Raw genomic sequence first — 22063 nt, forward strand, 5'->3', positions numbered from 1 at the left:
TTTTTAACTTCTTCAAAGTGTTTTGACTATTATGAGGAGTAAAAAAAAAATAAAAATAAAAAAAAGAGAGAGAGAGAGGCTTTCTTCTGTTGTTGTTTACTGATCAAAAAAAGAGCGTTGGGGAGGGAAACGTAACGGTGGTGGGAAAGTTGGGTAGAACGCCCGCTTCGCATCACGCTCGCAGTGTTTCCCAAGCCGCAGGGATTTCATGCTTGTTTCCACAGCATGGGAAGCAGGGGCGGCGCAGAGACCCGGCCCGGCTGGGTGGGTAGGCGAGGGGTCCCAGCAGCCCCCAGCCCTGCCAGCCCCAGCAGAGAAGAGTCCCACCGCGGCGCCCCGGGCCTGCCCAGGCTCCCACCGCCCTGCTGCCGCCGCTGCCCCGCCGGAGGGGTGTTTTCACTCCCTGCCCCATCAAAGCTCCCTCTGTTATTGAAATATGAGGCCGCTTCCTCTCCAGCGGAGGCCGCTGGCTCGAGGCGGGAATCAATGGGCCTATATATTCTCCCTGGGGTTATAAAGAAACGTCTCTTTGTTCTGCAGGGAGGGCCGAGCCCCAGGCACTGCTCCCCACCCATGTTATTTTAGGGGCGTCCATGCTTGTCCAGGGCCACTCTGGGCCCTGTTGGGCACTGAGGCCAGCTATGCCCTCAGGCACCCCCCCAGGCATGCTGTAAATACGGCCTGGGGGCTGGGATTGCCCCACATGCTGAAATGCACACCCACACCCACACACATACACATACATGCACACAAATGTCCCAGTTCCGATGCAGTCTGGGGATGAATTTGGATCTGGCCCTGAGATCGCTGGAGATCGCCTAGCTTTCAGCCTTAGCCTTCCTTCCCTAAAATTCAAAATGAGGCACCTTTAGCCACCCTTATCTAATTTTTTTACATTTGACATATGTACATTGTGTGTATTTTTACTGGCCACAATAACCCTGAACTGATATCTTGATATTTTTAGACAGAGTCCTACAACACCGGACTTTTTCAGTGGGGTCTGCCACGAAACATCTGATCACACACAGCTCTGGCTGACCCCTGCTCGACGAAGCTGGTAAAAATGATGGCTTCAGACGTGTTTTTGCACCAGGATGTGTTAGGCTCTGGCATTTCCTGATCAAGAAGGATTGATGAGCTGTAGTCTCTTTTGATGGTGCAGCCTGAGAGTTTGACGCCCACAATGATAAAGCTAACAAGGTTCAAGCTGAAAAATGAAGTTAGAGAGTTGCAGTTGTTGTGACACCGTTACAGTCTACTGTTTAGCATTTGAGAAAGGGAAGAAAAGAATAAAATGAATCCACAAGACCAAGTTGCCTGGGTTACCTGTGTTTTCTAATCTAATAGAATTCAGGGGTGGAGGAAACAAGCACACATTTTCTAGTGTTGTTGGAGAGGAAGCTCCAAGAATTTGGGTTTTTTTCTTTTTTTCAGTTGAAGAAAGAGCAGCTACACTTGTTTTCAGTGAATATAACATTAGTTAGGCCCCAATTTGCCGAACTGTAATACATAGCAAGGCTGAGGTTTTTTATTGTTATTTTTTGGTTTGGTGTGGTTTTGGTTGGTTGATTCAGTTTTTGAATAATGGTCACATGTAGACATTCAACAGTGTTTGCTGTTGTGAGACCCAAGGTTTAATGTGTATGCTTTTCATGCCATGGAATTTAACGTTTTAGGGCCAAGAATTGCATAGATTAGCAGACTCCTTGGGGGCAGAGGGTACACCTCGTCATGTGAAATGCACCAAAATCCAGATATTCTTGATGCTGGAGGAACAATTTGGCTTGAGTCGGTGTTTAGAAATTCGAACGCAAAGACTTAGGGCCAACATTTGCCTGGTTTTTAGGGTTTTGTGATGCACATGCTCTGAGAGTAAAGGAGTGACCAGTATTTGGGCTGTAATAAGAGAAATTGGACTTGTTTCCTGGATTGAGAATTCATTTGGGAATTGGGGGTAAAACAAAAACACAACAGGATCCTGCTAGATCCAGCTGTTTCCTCCCCCTTCCCCCCACCCGCCCCCCCCTCCATCCCTAGCACTTTCCCCCTTTCTGAAAACATGTTCCCACCCTCAGAGTTAATGGTAGGGTGGGGGGTAAATAGGGAGCGGGGGGCTGGGAGCCAGCAGAGGCAAGTGGTCCGAAGTATCATGTTTCGCAGGGTGTCACCCACCCTGAATCCAGGATCCCGGCACAAGGAGCACCCCCGGCTTTTTGCGCCGCGCGCTGGTGTCAGCTCGGCGCTCGTGTGCGCTGCGCTGCGGGGGCATTTTTAGGTAGCGGCGCGGGAGGGCAGCGCAGCGCAGCGCAGCGCAGCGCAGGGCTGCGCGGGGACGCCGCGGTGTCGCGGGCGGGACAGCGTGTGTGTGTGCGTGCGTGTGTGTGTGTGCATGTGTGCGTGTGTGCGTGTTCGCCGGGGCGGGGGGGGTGAGGGGGTGTTGGGTGGGGTGGTTATTTTTTCCTGTCCTTCCTGGGGTCCGAAGGGAAAGCACGCTGAGCTGTAATTAAGGCATCTCGGAGGCGTACTTAACTTATGACGTGTTGCTTTTCTTCTCCTCTCGGTGAGAAAGTGGCTCGCTCTCCCCTGAATCAGGTCCTCTGCCACTCAGAGCCACAAAGAGAGTCGGGACATAGGCACACACACGCACACCCCAACTTCAGGTGAGCACCAAAAACTTCCTCCGCACTTGGCCGTCCTCGCTTTCACACCGGTGGGGATTTGTGAGAGCATCTTAACTTTGGAGCTCTGCGCAAGGTAAAAAAACAATCAAACTTCTGGGAAAGGTTTTTAGTCCTTTCTTTCTTTACATCGGATGGGGATCCAGTAAGCAGCGGCTGTGGCACCAGCTCCAGGGCTGTGCTGAAGGGATTTTCACACAATCTAATGGGACAGTGAAGGGGGGTGAGGGGGAAAGACGGATTGTGAAACTGGCTAACTTGGATGTATTTGACTTTAAGTGCTCCATGTTACCGAAGGAGATCATATTGCAACTGCAGATTCAGTCTGAAATATAAAAGTTGTTTAACTCAGACCTATGGCTTCCTCCTATGGGATTACACATTTCACAGAGACTCGTCTTTCTTGAGGGATTTCTCCATCTGTTAGACACTTTTAGAAGTTTTTAGGAAGGACAGTAGACTGAGCAAGAATTTGAAGGGTTGGGAATGGGTTTGTGTAAAGTATGGGCTATCTAGTTAGGACGGAAATGATTTTGATGTTATTTGATAAATTATATACTGATGTCACATGTGGCTATTTATTGTCAAAGAAAGCCTAAATAACATTCAGCACAGGTTTCTGTGTCATCTCAACTCACCAAGAAAGTTGGGATGTCATAGCATTTTGAATGTGTAACTGAATGTTAGCTGATCCATAGCTATGATAAGCTTATAGTGTCATTGGCTGTTTGCCTTTTGGTTGAATACAGAGAAAGGTGTCATTTGAAACGTTTCTCATGGCAAAAGTACTTGTGTGGTAGTTCAGATATAAAGGGTTTGAATGAATTTACATGTTTGGATTAAGGCTGTTTATTGCTCTTCTTTTGTATATCACTAGGGAAAGGAGTTCCTTACTGCTAGGGTCTTTTGGGGGAGAAAACATTGCGGTATATGCTGCTGTATGATGTCATAAACTCATATAACTCCTTAAGGAGACTCTGGGAACCTCGCAACGTGCACAAGAATCACGTGGATTATTAATGTATTGTATTAATGACTAGTTAGGCTATTTTAGTGCCTGCATGTCAATAGAAGCTATCTAGACAGATTGCCATTGTTTTGTTAGGAAAACATTGTTAGGAATGTGTATGATCCGGTAGTTGAAAACACAGATGTAGTGAGGCTATATAACTATGGATGCACACCCTCTCAATAAGCACTGTTGGTAGAGCATTTTCAGCACGTGGAGAAATGTATTATAAACAGGGAAATTATTATCAGCTCCTATGGAGGGAGAATCAGGAGTCAGTAGTCTTCTGCCAAGGAGTGCCAAATGCTCGTACTACAAAGAGATGGCTCATGCTTTGCTTGATTTTTTGCATCTAATGGAGGCAGATCTTCAACTCCTGTAAAGCCTAGCTAAGTGGAGTTACTCTGAATGCATTATCTGATACTCTAAACCATATGCGCTTACCTGTATTAGGTGTTCTGGTAACCAGGGAAAGGAAAGGAAGGAAATAAAGCAGAAAGGAATAAAAAGAAAGAAAGATAAATTCATGGTACTTTTCAAAGTAGCAATTCAAACAAAAGGAGAAAAATAATTTTCTAGAGAACAATTATTTCAAGTTAAATAAGTAATAAAAATGACAATGTAATAATCAAGATACTGCTGGTCTGCATTGAAAATATTCCAAAAGACCTTTCTTCATAATATGATCCCTAAATGTCTAAGCGGATTCTAATGAGAAAGAGACACCTCCTCCCCCCATGTCATTATGAAGTGAGGTATTAGCTATAGCAGTGTCCTATTTAGAGATATGACGGACAGGATAATTCAACAGGATTCCACAGTAAAGCATCCTTTCACAACATACCTAATGGGTTCCATTTCTTCTCATTTTCTGTTAGTATGCTTAAAATAACTAGTAGCTATGTAAAAATTAAAAAGAACTAAGGTAATGCAAAGGCCTGGGTTTACGGAGAAGAGGTTTCAGAAAAGGTTGGGGGCTTTCTGTGCCATGCTGTATTGTACCTTTGTTTTTACAATTTGCAATTGGGCAAGAGGAACATTTTCCACTGCTTGGAGAATGCTCCAGTCTCTGATTTTAGAGACTGAAGGAAATACTGTTGTCCACTATTTGTCACAGTCTTGATTTTGGAACCAACAAAGCTGATATCAACACTTACTTAATCAGGTCGCTGAACTTCTCTGCCCCTCAGTAACAACCAAGAAATAATATTGACCAAGCTTTAGAAAGTGCTTTGAGATCTTCAAGTGAAGCGTGACTTTGCAATTGCTTATATTTAAATATGTTCAAAATCTTCCAATTCACTACAACGATTCAGGACTGCAAGGATTCAGATCAGGTCAGGAATTAATATTTTTGATTTTCATTTGCCTTTGCACTAAAGTCGTGGTAAAACTATCCTTGAATTGAAATACTTCGCATTTCTATGTTTCACTGTAAACCTGGTAGTGCATTTCATTATTTAAAGTTTCCTGAAAATTGAAAGTACATTTTTTGGAAAAAAGTCATTTTCATATTACAAGCGTCTTCTGTTGCTTGTGAGGAAGTATTAGACATTCTGTCTGCACTGTTAGTAACTGTAGCATACAGTACTGCACTTGAAAAGGTAGCTTGTAATTTGTAGGTAACAAAATGTTCTTTGGGGCAGAAAAAGTCTGAATATACTTAGGATTTCAATCAATAGCGTTTAAGGAGGATTAGAGGAAACAGCTGGCTAAACAAATATTAGGTGTAGAGTGGATGCAGTGGTATAAATTAATAATGCAGTTCTTTATCTACTCTATGAATGGGAGGTTTTGTGGAGATAAGACGGCCTAAACACGGTCACTGTATGCCACCTAGTGGATACTGCAAATAGTTTCCCGAAAGATTTTTTTTTTATTTAATTCTAAATGTATGTAGCCAATCCAGGTGCACCTTAACTGTAAAAGGTCAACTTTATTCTATTTTACCATTAAAAGATATCAGCTTACTTTTTTTCTTTTTTAAATTAAATTTTTAGGGGAGATTCTTTCTGATTTTTAAGTGTCTATTAGATGTGGTAAAAAGCAGTTCAGCTTTTGTTTAACATAATTTGTCACCAATATCTGTTTCCAAAGTCGTGTTAAATCGTTCTGTAGCAAATATCCACAAATTAACACTCAGTTTGGCATTACTGAGCAGTTACTGGGAAAGTGAAGGGATTTTTTGTACAAATATTATGGCAGAAGAGAAGAGATGGTCATCAGTAAGGATTTCAAAGCAATTGCTGCTTCTAAAACTCCATTGTCACAGAGAATGTCCTGCTGTTAAACGATTTTTTAGTCCTGAATATCTTGTTGATGATAGCCATAGACAAATAAAATGTCAAATTATTTCTAATGCCTAAGAAAAGGTCATAAACCCTCTCCATCTTCCTTTTTGTGCATGCCATCTACCTCCGCCTTCCTCAGACCTCACACACATATCTGCTGGACTGTCCTTTCTCTTTACTGGGGAAAGGAAGATTGCTATTTGGTCCACCAGATTGTTTATTCAGTAGCAGATATTTAGATGATGTCAATTCTCATAGCTCTGAAGAAGCCAATGAAAGGACAGGAATTTAAGCAAGCGTACGTCAGTCTGGATGTACTCTGTGACTGGTTTTATGCTATGTGACCGGCTATATGCTCCCTCTTTCTAAGCTTTTTTGGAACTCCTCCATCACCATAGCTCCCACTGCAGACATGTCCTGAGCACCTACACCCAGCAATGGAGCTATGCATTATTCTCAATGGCTAAAGGAGCAAATAGGTACTAAAATACTTCATAAAATCAAGCTCTCTGTGCTTTGCTCGCTCCTGATTTCCATCACTGTCTGAACGGTAAATCAAATGGCAACACCACACTTATCAGAACAAACAATTTCCATGTCCTTCTCATTCACTAGCTTTGAAAACACATTCTTCGTTTCCTTTTAATTAGTACAACAGAGAGGAAATCTTGAACATGATCAATGGCTCTGAAGACAAACATTTTAAAGATGCATTAAGAAATCACAGAGCAGTAATCAGTCTGAAGACTGCACAGAATAGTTTGAAAACTTTTCTCAAGAGCTACATGAAATATGATCATAAGAGGTTGTTAACATGATGCATGAGTTAATGACTGAAATGAGAAGGAACTCTGCCTTCCCATTCATCAGGCAAAGTTTACAAATGAAAGTCTAGGAAGATAAAATGCCACAGCAGCAAATGGGCTAATTGATTTGATGCTATGCCACGTAGGTTGCTACCTTTCATTTTAACTCATTCCAGCCTGGAACTGCGACTCAGAGGAGCCACTGCCAGAATCTAACCCTGATAGCAATGATTAAAGTCTCCGCAAAGCGACCAAGCCTCTCCCATAGGCGAGCTTTCCGTGAATGGCATGTTGAGCTGCTGCCATCTCTAGAGCAGGGCACATATAACTGCAGAATCTACATCATTAATTGTCTGGCATAATACAAATAAAATCATGAGAGCAGAAGAATGTCAGTAGATATATGCCTCTTGCTTCAAAAAATGTCAGCTTGGCATTTGTCTAATAGCAGAAGACCATTATCTTGAGACAGCTTTCCATTAATAATATCGCCTAATTACTTTAAATGCTTATCTTGTGCAAGGAACATATGGGCAATGGAGACAGGTTAGATTGGAAATGTGTTTGGCAGAAATCTAAGTACTAGAAAACAAATGTTTCAAACTACTCCAGAGGGAAATGAAAAAAGAGTTATTTAGAGGCAGTTCAAACTTAGGGTTGATCAATACTTTTAGAAGTAGATATATTAGGTAAGTCTTTCTTTTCTTCTTCCCTTTTTTCCCCATGTGTTATATCATGTTAATTTACACTGCTTATATCGTTTTACCTGATGACTTGTCCTGTAAAGTATATCAGTAAGTATTAGTGCAGCAAATCATAAGACACAATGGCATTTATTACAAATAACATTCCTTCCCTACCATAATGTCTATATGCGAAGACAGGAGTGAATCTGTGTATGTCTATGCATATATGTGTATACATATGCTCACATGCCCTGTTAGAATGTGTAATTTATTTTTCAGAGCCTGATGATTGAAGATCGATTGTGTTAAATGCCAGCCCACTGGTGATTTGTAGTTTTTAGCACACAGACTATTACCTCCATTGTTTTAAAACTGGTGATTCATTGTTCCCCTAGTTAGTGGCTATCACTGCTTGACACTTGTGTTTTGGAAGATCATATACACAAAAGCAATGGTACAATACCAGTGTGCTGTTATGTTCTGATCCTACATAACAATATATAAATGACTTTACTTACGTTATTAATTCACTGCAATCAATAGAAACTCAGATAGGATTCAGTGAATGAAACTATTCATCTATTTGCAGAATGACATCTGTAACTTCTCATATGGCTGATCAAAAAGCAATATGTAAAGCTCCTAACCTGCAAATGCGTGTGGCTTTATAGACATTAGTACCTCACTGACGCTAATAAAGTGTTCTTTTAGGTAAGGTTATGCACATTTACAAAGAGTGGAGGAATGAAGGCCTGCAGCTACGGTCTTTATATGCAGAAGAAGTATCTATTCACGCAGGAAAAAAAAATTCATTGATAAAATGATTCCCTAAACCCTCCAGCTGGAATTGAACAACTGTGCATTATTAATATTTAAGAAAATACATGCCACACCCCAAAATAGCTATGTAGTGATTATTTTTTCCATAAAAATGCTTTCAAGAAGGAAAAAAAAGAGAAAAAAACCCTGAGTCATACATAGCATTTAAAACACTGCTTAGAGATGGGAAAAGCACGTTCCAAAATTTCCCGTTTCGTAATAGCTGTGAAAACATTATAGTGTTGGGCGCAACCAAGAGATTTATAAGAAGCCTGTCAGGCAATATTAATGTTCAAATAGGTGCAGTAGTTAACTTGACTGAAACTCCAGGGTTACCGAGGTGTGGGTGGCTGGTGGGTGGGCGGGTGGGTGGTAGGGGTGTGCGCGGTGTGGAGCAGACCACGGCGGGGCTGCCACCTTCTGGTAAACGCTGCTTATTGCCGGAGGTGGCTGCCGCTCGTTTCCGCAGCCGACATGCTGTACGTGCGGTAACGAGGCTGCGCGTTTTTAATTTCATGCCTAACCTGAAAGATTACCAAACACATCATTGTTATTTTCAGATATAACGTGTTTCAGGGTTTCTAAATGTCTGGAACAAAATGTCAAGTTTTGCCAAGTCACTGTGACTGAAGTTACTTTAATAGCTTCGATTAGGCAGTTTCAAAATAGTTGTGCAACTTGGGATTCCGCTTTCACTAACAAGCCAGGCAAGTAGGCTGGGGAATTTTTATTTTTATTTTGTGTAAGAAAAGTATAAATTATTAGATTTTTGTAAAGCAACCTCCATATCTGATTTCATCTGTACTTTATTATGTGTCCCATTCTGATCAAATCAGACAACAAGAAAAGCTTTGCAAACCCAGTAAGGCTGTTCCCATTAGGATGGGAGAGAGGTAGTGGCACATATGACATCTTCATAAGCAAGCCAGGAAAACATTGTCTTGATGAAACTACTATAATATGTTTTCATAACTGGTTAGGAACTCAATAGCTCACTGTGAAAATAGAAGCACATACCAGCCAGGATTTTTCCAGGGCTAGTCAGAGTTGGTACTCTTCAATATTTTTATTAGTAACCTGGACAATTGAATAGAAAATATGTTTTAAGTTTTTAGACAACACAGAACTGGGAGAGAGGAACGCCTTTTGGAAGGTATGGGCGTAGAAGTTAAAATGATCTGCCTAATTGGAGAAAAATCTGGGAAAAAAATCATTTAAATAAATGCAACATGCTAAACTGAGGCAGAAATTATCAACTACAGAAATACAGAATGGAAAACAGCTGGTTCAGAGTAGTTCTGGGGTACTCAACCAGAATATGTGTCACGTTGTCGCAAAAAGAAAGCTATACATAAAGATGAATAAGGTTTAAGGTCTCATTTGAGGTTGTTCCCAGTATCAGGCACTGAATTTTAAGAGTTGCAAAGACCAGCTAAAGCAAATCTTAAGGAAAATAATGAGAATGATAGGAATTAGGAAACATTACTTTAAAAAATGAAAAATCTGTTATGTTTAGCTTAAAGAAAAAATACACTATAAAGCGAATAATCAGAAAAAAGAAGAAGTAATGGGTGCATGTTGCAGGGAGAAAGATTGGGGAAAGAGATTTCTGAATGTAAAAATGAGAAAGCTTAGGAATAGACTGCCTGGGAAATCTGTGGCATCTCTGTTGTTTTAGGTTTTAATACCAGGCCAGACAAAATGGATAGAAGGAAGAAAAAGGTGATGACCATCTCTGTGGTTCTCTGTAGGACACTTTCTCTATGATTCTACTAAAAGAAAGTTTTTTGTGGGAGATATTACTTTTGAATGTTATGAGTAGAATCAGTGGTTGTTGGGCATCTAAACTTCACAGAAAAGTATTTAAGAAAATCAAAAGAGGTGCATGAATTTTCAGAGTTTGTGGCTCATGAAGAGAACAATTCTTAGTTCTTGGATATAGTAATTCAAATACGTGGTGTTTGCAGATACACTTGAGTCCAATCTGACTTCAAATCTCATCTGGGTAGATGTGCCTTTCAGAATTACTTATTTATAATCATATTCTGTAAATCTAAGTCAAAAGAAGCATCCTCACCTATACTTGCCACTACATTGAGTGATTTGTTTTAGGTATCAGGCTGATAGAAACTTTAGATTTACTGTATTTCCAGATAAATCAAAAGTAGCAAAAATATGCAGGAAATTCAGAGATAATGTCACTGGAATAGAGCATTGTCAAGGAAAAATTGTTGCCTATCAGAAAATTAAAGCTGTAGCGTTTATGAAAAACACTGCAAATGTCAAGGGAAAGCACAAGCATTTGTTTTCAAAGACATAGATCCTTTCGAATCGTGTTGTGAGGGTGACTTATTTCTGGTACATCTGATGATTGATGCAGATTCTATTATTTTATCTGAGGGAGGTTTGTTCAGGAATGCACCATTACTCATTAACCACAATTTATTTCGACTTCAGCATTCTCCTGACATTATACTGGGGAAATGTGACTTTCTTTATAGCTAATAATGGGTTTGAGCAAATCTCTACTTATTTTTTTGCGTTGCAGTGTGCAAAATAGTCATCTCAGAAAACACACCTCCTTCTGCAGACAGCAATATTCGTTGATTCATTCTTTTTATTTTATGTTTTTACTCCAGAAACTACCATGGAACTGTGATTTACAGGTTTTATGCATTTTTTTATATTAGTGCCAACTGTCCAATTTATATTGAGTTTCCCACATAAAAGTTAAATAAAACCTTTCAGATGTGGTATAACAATGCAGCCCACATGTCAGAGGGCAAGAGCTTACCCTTACAAAAGTATCTAGAGAGGGAGATGGGGGTCCCCAATGTAGATGCAAACCATCTTGGAGTTCCTCTAATGGCAAACAGCCAATTTAGCGTGTTTCTTATATCAGACTTGGATACACACTAAACAATGACTCAAAGTCATTAGAGATCCAGGATCAATAGGCTTTGTTCAGTAAATTTTGGCTCTTTGTCTTCTCCTAAACCAGTAACACTCAAACAAATGCGACCTATGGCAATGGCTCTTTGGGAATCACAGCCCCCCCCACTGTGTCCATCTACTTCAGGGAAATTTACAGTTTTTCTTTGTACTCCAGAGAAGAAGCAGAAGCAAGAGTATGCCTCTTCTTTTGCAACTAAGGGTTTTCAAGTTCAGCTACTGTGCAATGTGCAAACAAATATGAATAAAAAGACAATTTAAAGACTCCGTTAAACAGTCAACAGCTACAACTTGTTCTTCCCCAAATTTCTGAGGAGGCATATTGTCTTTTTAGGAAAAGGCCACTGCTTTGTAGATGTGAAAACAATGAAAAAAGGCAGTTCCAGTTCTGTGTAGATACATAAGCTCTTTCCAGATTTCACTAAGACCAGTGTAGCCAAGAGGAAATTTATATGGGTTTACCTTAAGAAGAACGTGGTTCATATTTTTCCATCATGGAAGCTTAAATATAACTACACTGGCAGATGCCCTAGAAGGTGTAATAGCCAGCTCTTGCAATTCTCATAACATTTTGTAGGTTTATTTTATTAGGTCATCAGTTTTGGAATCTTAATATCAGATGAGAATCTTAGCCTCCAAGCTCTTTGGCATTTGTACTTGCAATGGGAAGCTTGAATACGAACTGCAGAAGTAAATTTCAGAGTCCTTGTTAGCTTTTGTTTTTTAAAATCTCACTTGTGTGCTAACTGCATGAGCTGATCTAACAATTCTTGGTATCACTGGGCTCAGCAAGACTGAAAGGGGCATCCTCTTCTCAGCAAGGCCAGTGGCAGGACAAGAGGCAATGGGCATGGACTGAAACACAGGAAATTCCATCTGAACGTAAAAAAAAAACTCTCTTACTGTGTAGGTGATAGAGGTTGTGGAGCCTCCATTTTGAAGATATTTAAAACCCAACTGGATGTGGTCCTGGGAAACATGCCATAGTTGACCCTGTTAGAGTTGGGGGTTGGTCTAGATGATCTCTGGAGGTCCCTTCCAGCCTAAACTGTTCTGTGATTCATATGCCTATAGTCACATTCATATTTGCTCCTGTAGCATATAGACTCATGGTACTGTTGAGAAAAGAGTTACTAATTTTAGCTAAAGTGGGCCACGAGTTCTTTCTTGGCTGTTTAGATATACAACAGCGCAAGAATAAAGGGGTACAAGTTATTACAAAATGATAGCAAGCCTCCAGTCTAGCAGCATTTTCAGATACTATTCAAGGAAAGAAGAAGGGGAAAAATAAAGGGAGAGAAAGAGTAAGAAATCAAAATTGCCGTGTTGTTTTTCCTTGAACAAAGATAGAGAAGTATGAGGAGGAAGTGCCCCTGTTCTGTGCATAGTAACTATTACCTTCAAATGCTGAACAATCCCAATGCCTGTAATCAGTTAGATCTTTTCAGCAAAGAAAGGCAGCATATAGAAAGCATGAGGCTCATTTGCATGACGTTTCCCAATTGACTCTTCAATTTCCCATCATGCAGCCCTTAATTGCTCTTGGCTTTGACCTTTAGTACAATCCTTCCAGCATTAAACAGATCAGCATATCTAGACTGAGTAAGGAGGCTATGGGTAGGTACTTCATGGTTGATTCCGTGCCAGAAGGGCCTTTTGAAATGTTAACTTTAATCTCAAAATGGGTTCAAATATATTCTGGGTAGTGTATTGCCTGGCCAGTGAGGAATGAGCCATCAGATCTGTCCACGATTCTGACCTTTGCTTTCTTCCTTCTGAAATAAAAACACATTAGTGGGTAGCCAAAGGTTTAGAGGCATAAAACATAAATTTGGGATAAATTAGTGCTTGCTATATCCTTCTAACATAGTTTATCATTTTATTTCTGCAGGAATTTTAGTATGATTACTAGTCAGGCAACTTGTTTGAAATTCTGAAGACCAACACCATGCTGCTTATATCTCATTGCCACTGAGACTGAAAATTTCTCAGTGCGCAATGGAGTGCCAGCAACAGACTTCCAGGGAATCATTTTTGTTATGTTAACTTTTTGCTATTTAAAAGGGAGAATTGTAGTTGCTACACTAGCGGAGAGAATATGACACGATATTAATCTGAGGCAACATTCAGGCATCTGAGAATGGATACTAATTGTTATACTTTAGTTATTTATTATTTGCACCAGGGAAGAAGGATTACGGATTAGTTAAAACATTCTATTGTTAAGATATTTTACTGTTGCTTGAGAAACATGGTTTCAGTGCCCTATTCAGGCATAAATTCCTGTGTGACCTTGAATAAGCCAACAGCTTCTTAATGCCCCACTTCTCCATCTATAAACACAGGATGACAGAACTTCCCTTCTTCACAAGGATGTGCTTGTGAAGATACAGATATTCACAAAGGTAGCCTGCTAAGTGTATCTGGCTGTGGCTGTGCAATCAGTTCAGTCAAGCAAGGCATACTGCAACCTCAAGGGCAACGTCACAATATATTTCTTCTTGCGACAATAGCCCAGAAAGAGTATATCTGCCTTCATGAAGGCCCATCTAAGACTGGCCATCTCCAAAAGGTTTGGGAGGGCGTATAATAAAAGGACTCCAGAGTATCTGCATGGAGGGCATGTGTATGTCATGGCTCGCTGCTCAGCTGGTACCCCATAGTTGGCTTCTTACCAAGCTCATGCCTCCATAGAGCTTTATAAGCCTACATGCAACACTGAATTATAGCAAACTAGTCACTGAGCCCGAAATAGCGAGTCCTCTGAAAGCTGGAAGAGTTTTTAGCACTCTCATTACTTGGGGGTTTCATCTTCCACAGTGTATCAGATAGCCATTATTACAATAAAGAAGAGAGACCTGTCTATTAAAGACTAAAAGAGGCAAGGAGATGAAAGTGGGAGTTTAGATACAGATGAGAATTTAGATAGGTGCCTCTTGAGAGCAGCAGGAATTATGCAGTTAAAAAAAAAGTCACATTCTGCCCCAGAAACTTTTCAATTCACTTCTACACAGAACACAACAAGGTACACTGAAAAGATAGGAAAAAAAGAAAACAAAAATTCACACAGGTAGTCACTTTAGATCTGTAATTATTTGGGTGATCAAAGTTAAAATTTGAAAAAGGCACATACAGTAATAAAAATATGGTGCTGCCTATATGGAGAATTGTGCACCTTTTTCAATGTATGGGAACCCCATTATTCACCTTGTTCAAAAAGATTTTTTCTGTCTACTTTGCATTCACTTTGCAAAGATATAAATGTCTGCACAAGCTAGAAGGCAGTGAAGAATCAGGTCAAAGTGCTTTGAGCAATGAGATTATTGTTCCATGTGAAAAAGACAAAAAAGGCAATTCTGACTCATACTTTGTTGAAAATAGTCATGTAACTTTCCATTGTTTACTTTTCCAAAGGTTAATACTGCAGCCTGAAAAATGTTAAATAATTACAGTAAAGATTGCCTGTGCTAATGTCTTTTTTATTTTTTGACTTCATTCTCCCTTTAAAATATACATAGCTTCTGAAATGATTTATTCATAAATTCATAGTCTTATTGGGAATACTTCTAGCTATTTCTTAGTGCATATTCAAAGCAGGTAAAATTATTTCTTTTGCTAGCCATCAAGATCATCTCTCATGTCAGTATATCTCGTGTTCAGTCTCAGCTTTCTCAGCTCCTTGGGTTAGATTGCTACTGTTGTAGTTTTATTCCTCCATGTGCTGAAGGAGGGATTCCAGAATCAGAGTAACAGTATTCAGGAAGGCATCAGAAAATGTGACTAATTTAAGTCTGAGAAAGCTGAACTTGGGAACCTGAACTTTCCAGTGCACTCGTATATCACCATCTGGCCAGCCCTGCCACCTTGTAGGCAATAACAGGCTGCAAACCATGAGCTAAGCTGTAGCCCTGGGCATCACTGTTGTCTCTCAGGCAGGTTCCCTTCATAAAATCCCTCTGGCAGACAGCGCCCCAGGTCTGACCCATGAACACGTGTCCAGAGCCTTGCATCAAATCTTGGCCAGTGCATCAACCCTCGCTCTGCGGATTTCCTGATTGTATTTCTATGGATATGGGCTTCATAAAGATGTCACAAAGTCAAATTCCCTTATGGTTCTTGGCTTCTTAATCCCAAAGGTGACAATGACCTCTGTCATTCGGGGGAGAAGGGGTTGGGCCTCCCCTTGGTCAGGCCTCCTCTGCCACAGGACAAGGCTGGGAGGCAAGCAGAGCTGTAGCAGAGCAAGAGGACGGAGGCATGGACAGTTGTCCTCCAGCTGCTGGATCAACAGGAGCAACAGGCAGAGCCACAGCTGCACAGCAGCAGCTGCTTTCTTGCTCCGCTAACAGTGACTGCTCCACCCACCCTCCAAAGTGGTGCCAGTCTTTTCCTCATGTTCTGGCATAGGTAAACAATGTGTGTGTGACCATGCCGAGTTCAACAGTCCTAGCAACTGCCTTTTTGCCTGAGCCACCTTGGTTCGTATATGTATCAAACAGGCTCGTGTCTTTATACCCTGCATTACAGATGTATCTCACATGGAACAGAATTATGTTGCATCTTCTCCCGCCTTCCTTTTCTCCAGCCCCGTCAGTGCAACATGTCATACACACATTTATTTCATAAGGAGCATAGGGCCAGGAAAGACCTTGCATACCATTAAGTGCACTCACAAGACATTTCATTTGAAATTAAAACCGTTTTCTATACAACATGCTCACATTATGAGCTGAGTATTTGTTGTGTCATTAGATGAGTCTTGTATGCAAAAGATAACATCTGGGACTTGGGAGTTTCACAAAAGTAGTTGGGGATTTGGACAAACAGTAGCAAAAGATATTTTAGAAAGTACATGTCTATTCCTATCCCCGGTGTATGTACTGTGACAGGTATCATTGAGGGGTATGGTGGGAGTGAAGCACAGAGGCACCACAGGTTTAATCCCTGATCTCTCAGCAGCCTTTGCAACCCTAGCGTGTGTGTATGTATGTACCCACCTATTTACAGTGACTGACTTAGGCAAACTAAGTATTTCTGCCAATGAAAGCATTAATCATGTTGTATTTAAATCATAAATGTTACTCTTTTGACATTATACTTTTGCAGCTTTGAGACAAATAGGAGCTGCAGGCCACTCTGAGACCTGCTGCTCTAGGCAGAATGCTGCAGAACCAGGCAGGAACCACCAAACTGCTCACCATCAGCTGATGTGCTGAAGGTTAACTTCACAACCAGGAAAACTCTACCTAGTTCTTATGGATCATTTTCCATCCCTAGGTCTTAAATCATGTTGCAAAGATGGGAAGAAGTATTAGCTCAATTGGTAAAATGGAGAGGAAGTTAAAGTGATTTTAACTGTTTTTAAAATAAAGACTTATGTTCTGGAATACAGTTATTTAGCAATTTTAAAGTAACAGGGAATCATATGGTTTCCTCTTGGCTGTACGCCTCCATTATGCAGTAAATTCCAAATATATCAATATTTACAGATAGTGACAAATTCAGTTATAACGTCTACGCAACGACTGCATGCTGTGTACCAGCTCCAAGCTATTGTACACAGTAACCATAAGACCCCATGTAACAGAGCGGTAAGGACTGCATTGCCAGAAAACAGCTTCAGGTCAGAATCTTGCCTCAGCTAGTTGAAAATTTTTGCTGAATTTATAGCATATTACTGCTATGACTCTTGTGAAATTAATAACCTTTGCTTCAGTGACCAGGAAGTATAGGCAGTGTTGTTTAACCATTCACATGAAGTGTATTGCTGCAAGCTAAAAAACAAGCAATATTTGCTTCCAACAATATCCAGTAGCCTATTCTGCTAGCCACAAAAAGAAGCAAGATTACTCTTCTTTTTTTCTGGTGGTCAGCAAAATGAAAGCCATGCCCATACTGATTTCATTGCCTTGTTCTTGATCCCTGTAAAATATTGTAAACCAGTCTTCTCAAGAAACTTGGTAGGAGTTAGATAGGTTTAATTTATTATTTTCCTAGGTATTTCTTTTTTTTCCAGCTAGTTCTTATCTAGATGTTCTAGGTAGTTGGATTTTATTCTCTATTTTCTTTCCAGCTAAACACAGGAAAAGATAACTCTTAAGCTAGAGGTGAACAAGCAAGTGGAAGTAAATTGGAAAGCAGTCAAAAACTTTCGTTAGAAAAAGAAAGTGCTCTGAGGAAAGATAAAAGAAATTATTTCAGATAAACTCACAATTGGTTGACAAAGTGGAGGTCCTTAATAGCCACAGAGGTTCAAAACGAGCACAGAGAGGTTGGATATTAAATTAAAGGATACTAGACCATATTCCACTCTGTTCTTTTGGGATTTAGTGCTAGCAGTGCCCTGATACAACATGGATCTATGCTATTGCTCACTGAACAGAAGGTGTAAGTCCATTCACTGCAAGCAAATCTTTTATTTCCTGTCAAAAGAACATGATTTAAAGAAGGCTCTTATAAATTTTATTAAAAGGTAAAGACATAGTAAATAAACGATTGAAGTGATGAAGAACTGTAAAGCAAGAATTCAACTAAGCCCGAAGTACTATTTCTAAATTCAGAGCACATAATGAAAGTCTATGTTGTAGTTAAGGTGCTATTTATAGATTGTACATTCAATGTTTATACTAGAAATGAGTTTATAATGGAAAGTATGTCAGGTTATGAGTGTGCCAGTATCTTTTTTCCAACGAAATCTAATTTGAGACATTTAAACAGAGGTGTTTGCTGTAGAGGACTTGTGTTGAAGGCTTCCTACCTTCCCCTCCTTCCCCAAGCAATTTAAAATCCCTCATAAAATATGTGTGCCAGTCCTTTTATAGTAAAAATGAAGGGAATTTCTCTGCTTTTAAATAGCAGCTGGTTTTACAGCCTTTGATGTCCCTGTTGTGAAATAGAGGTCACCTACAAACTCATATAGTAAGTATATGAAAAGGTGCACAGTCGCAGCACATTCTCAGTTCTTTTTCTTGCTTTAGTTTCCTCTTTTCCTCCCAAGAGATGCAATCTGTCTGCAGCCACTTTCTGCGTTATGCAGAAAAGTCTGCTGTTCTGTGACTGTGGGGACAGGTGGCAGACTTCAGTGAGTCTCCACCCACCATAGTTTGTCCACTTGCTTGAACAGGGAAATACCAATTCCTGCAGTCACTTTTTTCTCTTATAGCCAAAGTCTAGACTACAACCAGCTTTACATACTATAGCATTTATGCCTGTAGAGTTGCATTACAGTTGAGGAGGAGCTGCATTCCCTTGGGCAACCTGTGGAAAGCCTACCTTGAAGTGCAGCGCCAATGAAATGCACCACTGGAAAGCAAGCCTCTCTGCTCCCCCAGCTCCCCACCCACATTTTCTTGGAGAAGGCGTACTGGGAAAAAAATTGTTTCATTCCTGCAATTACTCTTCCATCCCCACAGATGAAAGTGTTGCATTTCTTGAAGCACTTTTCCCTGCAACACAACATTGACACGGATTTCCTGAGAGTAAAATGCCTCTGATAGCTAATGGCAGAAATTGTTCCACATTGATGCCAACAAGGATGAAAGCTAAATGCCACACGTTACTCTATAAAAACCGTTCTTGTTATAAATTTAGATAAAACAAACCTATGCCTATACCTCAAAAGAAGTGGGTCACCTCAGGCAAATTTCAGATGAAGCCAGCAGGGTTGAAAGGCATTGCTACAATGTAGTGTAATCTTTTAGCAGCATGTTGGAGATGCAAAATTGTTCTTCTTTAAATGAAGGCTTTATATGTATGCTTTCATGTCTATGTCAGATTTAATTAGAGCAATGACCTGATTTCTTAGGAATAGATTTCTACTGTCTACAGCATTTCTAGTGAGACTAGGTTATTAAAAAGCTTTTTCCTTATATTTATGCTTTTCATCTAATTTCTTTTTGAAGTTGGCTAAAGTACTTTTAAAGTAGTATCCATTCTTCAAATGGATCAAAAGACAAGGCTATTTTATAAGATTATTATTGTGTGTCAGCTGATTAACCCAGATTTTTAAATCTTTTGCTAATTTCAGTGACATTTGCTTTAAAATTATTTTGCTATAATTCTAGCTATCTCCCTAGAATGACAAAGTTTTCTCCCTTTGGATGTGCAAGCCCCATGAGAATGTCAAAATAGCAGTTGCACATGAATAACCCCTTTTAGAAACAAAGTAACCAATACATAAGAATGAAGGCAAGGGAGAGATTTGCATCTGGGATCTGCTCAGGTCCCTCATGTGAGTGTCAAGTCCCAGAGAAGAGCAGGTTAATATTATGTGCGCATGAACACACTTTCTCCCTGGGGTCCGTAGTAACTACATAGATAATCAATCTTTTTTAAGAGCAGAAAGAATCTGTCTTGATGCTGCTAGAGGAAAAAGGAGAGGCAGAAATTATTTTATGGTACGTTCTGTCTTTCATCATTTCTCTCCTTCCTCTTCCAGACATCTCTAGAAAAAGGGTGACAGACCGCTTGCCTTCTGGTTCAACTTACCAACTTTTGTTGGTGCAATCATGCCAGTCAAGTGTATTTATTTTATGAAAAGTGGTCCAATGGCCAAAATTTGAATGGCTGTGTACATGGCAGATACATGTATATCTATGTGTATGTATACACATACACTGTGCACACACTATGCACATAGTTTCTTAGGAAAGCTAAAATAGGATCCAGGTTTTTTTCCACGTTGGGACGTGCAATCAGAGCATCAGGCCTGGAGCTCCGGTGGGAGCCCTCCTGTCCCCACCGCGACCCTGCACCCAGGGGGCAGGCAGGGTGCTGCCCCCCCCCGGGCCGGCAGACCCTCACTCACTGCCCGGCGGCCTCAGGGATGGCAGGAGAGGACTCCGTGTCTGCAGCTGCTCCAGAGGCCACTTGTGCACTGTGGCACATATCGTTGGTGCAGCTGCTCAAGCAAAAGAAACCTCTGGTTTGAAAATAGTTTATTTTGCTCAGCCAACTACTATAAATTATACTCCCAGTGGCTTTTTTTTTTTTTTTTGGTCTCTTATAGCTATGCCTACGTTGGGACTGAACTTTCAGCATTGCTATACCTATCTAACTAAATCAACAGACCTTTTCTAGTGCAGATTAAACTTAATTAGGGATTAACATAGCTCCCCAGGGTCTTGTTTGGCAGCCTTCAGGCTGGGAGGTGGAGCTCTGCTGGGCTGGTTTATTGAGGTCTTCACCGGGACAGGTTTCAATGTTCTGGGTTTTCTTTCTCTCTGCTGCTTAGTTCTTCAAAAACTCTTCCCTGGAAAAACAGCCTTGAGAATGGCATTTATACTGTGAACCTTGACATTTGGATGTAAGTGAATCTTTGCATTTGGCCTCTGAGAAAGAAATGAAACAGAGCTGACCCTGCAAGACTGAAGCTATTGGTAAGTGAGAGAGACCAGAGTCCCATGCCCTGGCTGCTCTGCAGCTTATGTAGCTTGGGAGATTTCTACAAGTTGCTGAGGTGAAAGCTGGGTTAAGCAGAAGCCAGTATCTCAGTTTGTTTATCTCATAGTTTATTTTCCTAGCTGAAAAATCACAATGCCAGTTTGTGAAAGCGGTAAAGGAAATAGTAAACCTTGCGGATGCTTGGCCCAGATCTCTCCGATAAATGCTGATAAATGCTTAAGACCGGCAGTGTTGCATGTGATGTGGAGAAAAATTGCAGTTATTCCGTAGTAGAGACTGTGGAGCATCTGGTAAGGAGCGAGCACAAATACCAGCTTTCCAGGGCCAGCCTTTGTAGCTCCTCCGCTCTTCTCCTCTTCCCCGCAGGGCAGCGGAGGCTAATGGGTCACAACCACCCTATTAACACACCAGCCTGAGAAACCGGGCTTTTTCACACTAGCCCTTAGGGGCAGGGAGTGCCTCCACTCAAACACTTCTCTAGAGGAGCTCTTTCAAACGGTAATACATTATTTCCATTGCTTTTCAGTTCTTCACCCCAGGCCACAGTTTTAACTTTTAGCTTAGTTTGGAAACTTCCCCTTGTCCTTGGAGGTAGTTGTGTCCCTGAGGTCTGTGGGACAGGTACTCGGCCCTAAAAGGCCAGGGAAGCTTTGGTCGCTGGAGAAGGAGTGTAAGAAGGGCCATAGCACGCCAAGGCAAAAGTCCACCTTGCTCAGTGACCCTGTCCAGTGACCTGCAGCAGTTGCTTAGGGAAGAGTGTATGTATTCACAAAAAAAAAAAAAAAAAAAGTGAGGGGAGGGGGAGCAGGAATAGTGCAGACCTGCCTCATTCCTGCAGCATCGTAAGTCTACAGCCAAGGTCTCTGTAAGAGCTCTCTAAGCGGTACAGCGCTGCTCCTGGGGTTCCCACTATCCTTCACATTGGGCCAAACCCACTCTCCTAAGCCCAACTTCTCTTCAGATGTGGGGATGTGGATTGGGTAACACTGATCAGAGGGGATTCAAAGCCTTGCTAAGTGCTATTTGATAACAGGAAATTATGTCTGTGAAGCTCAAACAGCTTGCATAATCCTGAAGATATTAAAGCACAAATAAAAGCCTTGCTTTTATTCTGGGTGGGTGCAGAAATGCTGAGCCCTACAATTAACTTGGTTGAGTGGCATACAGTTGCAAAAAATATGTGAGTCCTATCTCTTTGCCATTTATTTAAACTGGATAGCCTCCTTAGGTATCTGTGAAACCCCATTCATTTGCAGCCTCCCAGTATTGCAGCTATTCTTATTACTGCATAAGCAAAGACATTGCCTTTTCTGGCATAATCCAAATCAATATATCTTCTTTGTTGACTGAGTTTTCAAGTTCAGAGATTGTCAAGGAACCTGTTGTTGATTTTTTTTTCCTGAAATCTACATAGATT

The 22063-nt window shown here is 40.8% G+C and overlaps 1 protein-coding gene across 6 annotated transcripts in view; it reads left to right on the forward strand.

Annotated features, from left to right (window-relative positions):
* Positions 1 to 2173: 2173 nt before the first annotated feature.
* The window catches only part of LOC104144886 (hyaluronan and proteoglycan link protein 1), a 67536-nt gene continuing 47646 nt past the window's right edge, over positions 2174 to 22063 (forward strand). Inside the window, exons 1-2 of one of the 6 annotated variants that reach the window (XM_068928528.1) lie at positions 2174 to 2278; positions 2573 to 2663. The gene's annotated coding sequence lies outside the window, so the exon portion shown is untranslated. Of the gene's footprint in view, positions 2371 to 2465; positions 2758 to 22063 lie in introns of those variants that run through there. The other 5 variants (XM_068928529.1, XM_068928531.1, XM_068928530.1 and 2 more) reach the window with 5 other exon arrangements.

The sequence above is a fragment of the Struthio camelus genome, chromosome Z (assembly GCF_040807025.1).
Source record: "Struthio camelus isolate bStrCam1 chromosome Z, bStrCam1.hap1, whole genome shotgun sequence".
NCBI lineage: Eukaryota > Metazoa > Chordata > Aves > Struthioniformes > Struthionidae > Struthio > Struthio camelus.